Genomic DNA, 5,266 nt, shown 5'->3' on the forward strand with positions numbered 1-5,266 from the left:
TCTTAAACCCTTCTTCAGTGGGCACCAGCAGGTTTCAACCTCTGCCCGCGCCCCCCCCACTAAGGTGTTCAGCTCAAGTGTGTGGGACAAGGTGGAGGGCAGATGCCAGTCCACTGTCCTGCACACACACTCTTCTTCCTCTCTTGCCTCTGTTTCTCCAAACTTCCCAGGACACTGTCCCACTCCCAGGCACCAATCTCCACGTCAAGCTTTATCGAATCCGAGAGAGAGAGAGAGAGAGAGAGAGAGAGAGAGAGAGAGAGAGAGCCTGAGACCTGAATCAGAGATGAGTCCTGAAAGAGGAGGGGAAGGCTGAGGCCAGACGTGCCACCCACAGAGGCTCCGTGAGGCCAATGCCAGAGGAGGGAGACCTTTCTAGACTTGGGGAGGACAGGTCTGGTGAGGTGAGAAGCCAGGTAGAGAGGGGAGCTGCACCCTAAGTCATCCCCCTGTGCGCCACTCCCCCCCCCCGCCCCCCCGCCACAGGGCTGAGGATGGCGGTCCCATTGCAGCCTGTCTTGGGCTGGAGTGACAGACACCAGAGAGGCAAACTGTGAATGGCCTGCTGCGTGGGGTTGGAGCCGGCCTGTGTCCCTGCCGCCAACGCCGAGCAGCAGGGACGGCAGCACCAGGGACTCACAATAGGACAGGCGACTCCGGGGACACCTGGCAAACTCCACAGGCTGAACTGCAAGGGGAGTGCTCGGGGCAGCAGCTTCCGGGGGAGCAAGTGCCCATGGGGACAGCGTCCCCCGGCTGCTGCTCTGAACAGTCCCCGACAAAAACAAGACCCAGGGGAGCAAGTGCCCACGGGGACAGCGTCCCCTGCTGCTGCTCTGAACGGTCCCCGACAAAAACAAGACCTGGGCTCCTACAAGTGAGCCTCTTTCAGAGGCTTAGCTGTATGATCGGAGATGTTGCATTTTGTGTATATATATATATATATATAATTTTTTATTGATTTCAGAGAGGAAGGGAGAGGAAGAGAGAGATAGAAATATCAATGATGAGAGAGAGTCATTGATCAGCTGCCTCCTGCACGTCCCCTATTGAGGATCAGGGGCAACCCCAGGCATGTGCCCTGACTGGGAATTGAACCCGTGACCTCCTGTTTCATCGGTCGACGCTCAACCACTGAGCCACGCTGGCCAGGCTGCGATGTTGCATTTTGTGTTGTATCTGCTTTGTCTGTTGTGGCCATGAGAGGCAGGGTCTGGGTGTTCCTGAAGGATGTGGATAGCACTCTCATTCCTCACCTTGTGAATCAAGATGGCCACAGACAGCGGACAGACATGGAAGGTGGGCGGAGTCAGGAGAGAGGGAAGGTGGGGACCAGGGGCTGCTTCCTGTGAGTCAGTGGGTCAGAGAGTTGTGTGCCTCTTCTTTCAAAGTACAGCTTTGAAAAATGTTTTACTCTCCTTGCCTTTTATCCAATATCAATGACATTCACAGGTGAATGTGTATGTATAAGCATACAGGGTGGGGCAAAAATAGGCTTATAGTTGTTTATAAGGAAATAGCACACTAATAAATAAAAATACAAGATAATCTATAATAATGAAAGCGTAATATGCTAATTAGACTGAATGTCCTTCCGGATGAAACTGGGGCTGCGAGAAAAGCCCGGGTCCCGGGTGCCAGAGGGAAGCCAGTACCGGCAGCCAGGGGAAGGAAGGCCTACTCTTGCACAAATTTCGTGCATTGGGCCTCTAGTAAATAATAATAAAACTATAAATATAAAAATAATGAATAAAACACTGTGTTTCATGTACTCACAATTGTAAACTACTTTTGCCCAACTTTGTATGACACACAGAAAAAGGTTGGTTGCCATCTGTTTTACAAAAATGGGATTATAGCCCAGCCAGTGTGGCTCAGTGGTTGAGCATCAACCTAGGAACCAAGAGGTCACATTCGATTCAATGTTTCTCTCTCTAGCCCTCTCCCTTCCTCTCTAAAAATCAATAAAAACATATTTTTAAAAATAGGATTATAATATATGCATTTCTCTGTGTCTTTTCCTCCTTAACATCTAAGAGATCTGTATGAATCAGCACATTCCTTGTATGACCCTAATCCTGACAGTCACCTTAACCTAAGGCCCTAACCTTAAGGCAACAAGCCAAATGCTAACAGTGAAATCCTAAATCCAACGCCCTACCTGTGAGGCCTTACCCCAACCCTAACAGTAGGGTCCTCAGGTCCCACAAACCCTAACGCTGACACCGAGGCCCTAACCCCTGGTGGAGATAAACTGCAGTGTACTGGGTTCTCAGTATTGAGGAGCACCAGGAAATTTTTGGTAATATCATCCTTGTATGTGACCTTAGTGATTCTTTCCTCAGAATGGATATCCAGGAAGGATTTATAGATAGAGATAGATAGATAGAGATAGAGATAGAGATAGATAGATATAGATATATAGATATATAGATATATAGATACATAGATATATAGATATATAGATATAGATAGATATAGATTTCAGAGAGGAAGGAAGAGGGAAAGAGAGATAGAAACATAAATGATGAGAGAGAATCATGGATCAGCTGCCTCCTGCACACCCCCTGCTGGGATTGAGCCCGCAACCCGGGCATGTGCCCTTGACCGGAATTGAACCCGGGACCCTTCAGTCCGCCAATGCTCTACCCACTGAGCCGAACCGGCTAGGGCATATCCAGAAGTGATTTAATTGGGTATTGGGTAGATATAGTCTCATGCGACTGGATGTTGCCAAATTGTTTTCCGAAAAAGACTGAGAGCTGTTTCCTTCTGCGACTGTGAGAAGAACCGTTTGCTGCCTGACCACCAGAAACAAGAGTTATCATCTCGAGCTTCTATCCATTGAAGTTAACCATCGACCAGGGGAGGCGAGTAGAGGGGCAGGTAGGCTCATTCCTAAGCCTAAAAGGCTCAGGGGCCCAGGAAACCCTCCCCAAATGCAAACCTGTGGGAAGGAAGAAGCTGGGAAAAGGGGCTCTGATCCCGAATCTGTCGCTCAGCGGGTCCCTGGAGACCGCCCCGGAAGGAGGGCACAGGCCAGGACAGGTGTGGGCTCACCACAGGGTAAGGAGGGGCAGAGGGTCCTCTGGTGCCACTCGGGCAGGGCGCGACCCCGCTCTCCTTGTGTCTTGCCGGAAGCCTCCAGGGCACACAGCTGGCGTCCGTGAGCCCCACCAGACCAGGCCTGGCCTGCTTCTCTGAGCCACCTGCACGTTAAACATGGGAGCACATTGCCCTGACCGTGGGTTCCGTGGTTACAGCGTCAGCCTGCACCGAGGGGTCGTCCAGGTTTGATTCCCCATCAAGGGTATTTGTATGTGTCTCAGTTGCGGTTTGATCCCCGCCCGGTTGGTGGGGCAGGAGCAACCAATCCATGTGTCTCTCTCACATAGATGTCCCTCTCCCTCTCCCTCTCCCTCTCTCCCTCCCCTCCTCCTTTCTCCCCCTTCCACTCTGTCTGACAATCAATGGGGAAAATATCCTCGGAGCACAGCTGTTTCATTGGGGCGGGAAATCCAGATGGGTCATTGGCAAGAGGGTGGGGGCAGAACGGGCCAACGGAAAGCAGAGCTGGGAGGGGAGGCCGAGCGAGCGAGAGGGGACGCAGGCGAGAGGACAGAAGGAAGGAACCGAAGCTGCTGACGGGGCTCCCTAGGTTCCCAGCCCCGTGCCAGCTCTGAACCCCAGGAGCTTGGGCTAAGGATTCTAGGAGCGTTGCAGGTCCGCCCCCCACCCCCCACCCCCACCCCCTGGCCCCCATCCCAGCAGAAGAACCGCAGGCAGCAGGGCCCCTGGGACTGGAATGCTCTTGCCATTATCAGGTGCAGCAAAGGCAGCCCATCGTGAAATGAGAATTTCTAGGGGGAAAACAGGGGTTGCAGCATGAAGAGGAGGGAGAAGGAAAGGGGAGGGGAGAGAGGAAAAGTCAAGTGCAGCAACACATGTGGGACAGAGGAGAGGTGGCCATTAGGTGCCTCCAGGGAAGGGGGGCAGCTCTGGGGGTCCTAGGGGTGGGCTTAGCCCGGAAGGCAGAGGGGAGGGGTATGCCCTGGTCTTCCATGTGGGCCTCGCTCTCATGTTGGTCTGGCCTGCGCTGTGTCATGGGACAGGGGTCCCAAGGCTCTTTCTAAGGTTTGGAAGATGAACACTGTTTCTTATCTTCAGATGGGAAGTTTCACCAGGGAGTCCTGGTTTCACGGCAGCTTGAATGATGCCTGGTCCCCTCCACCATCTCCAGTCCAGCAGGGCCCCCTCTGCCAGGCCACAGGCAGGGCGGCCTGGCCACCTTGCTGAGGTCTGGGCTCTGCTGGGTCTGGGTGGACAGGCAGGCAGTGCCATTCCTCAGGGGCCAGGAACCTGGTCAATAGGAACGGACAGCCTTAGCGGTGGGCCAGAGGTGGTGGCTATGCAGGTGCCTTGAGAGGAAGGACAGCCTGCCTATGACAGGGCAACTGTGACCTCTCTGGGGACCCCATCAATAGGAAGGGAAACAGGACAGAACCCCCTGAAATGGCGTCTCTCTTCAGGAGGAACCTGGGAAAATAGCCTGAATCTTCTAGGAGTGGCTTCTCCTTTGCCATCTCTCTGGAGGCTGCCCCTGCCTAGCCCCTGCAGACCACCTGCTGCTTGGCCGGGGAATCCAGCCGCACCCACCACCCTGGGGCCTGTGAGATGGAGACCAGAGTGAGAGAGGCTGAGGAGGCAGCCTTGCATGAAGGCGGTAAAGGGTGGAGCAGTCCAGCATTAGGTAGTGGTTAACAGCATGGGTTCCATTCAAATCTCTGCTCCACCTCAACCATGTGTAACCCTGGGCCAGAGAACTCCTATGTGTCCAGTTCTCACCTGTAAAACAAACAGGAGCAGTACTTACTACCCACAACTGCTTTCAGGATTAAACGAATTAATATTAATCGTAAAGCACCCAGAACAGTGTGAGACAGGCAAGTAAGCTAGGACCAGCGGAATAGAGAGACCAGGTAATTGAACAGCAGTTGGCAGCCAAGTAGGAAATGCTACCTTCCCTAAACCGGGACACTTAAGAGTAAATGGTGTGCACTTCTCCACCCCCCCCCCCCCCCCCCCCCAGGCAAGGGGGAAAGAACCTTAGTCACCCTCCTCCGGGGGGAAGGAAGGGGAAAACCAAATTATGGCCTTTTGCCACCACACCCCCAGGACAAATGGAGTTTAGAGAATAAACCTCTTTTTGGGACCTCCGCCTAAAGTGATAAATGGTTCTAATGAGAATCTCTCCTAAGATTTTCCC

The sequence above is a fragment of the Myotis lucifugus genome, unplaced genomic scaffold (assembly GCF_000147115.1).
Source record: "Myotis lucifugus unplaced genomic scaffold, Myoluc2.0 scaffold_907, whole genome shotgun sequence".
Taxonomy (NCBI): domain Eukaryota; kingdom Metazoa; phylum Chordata; class Mammalia; order Chiroptera; family Vespertilionidae; genus Myotis; species Myotis lucifugus.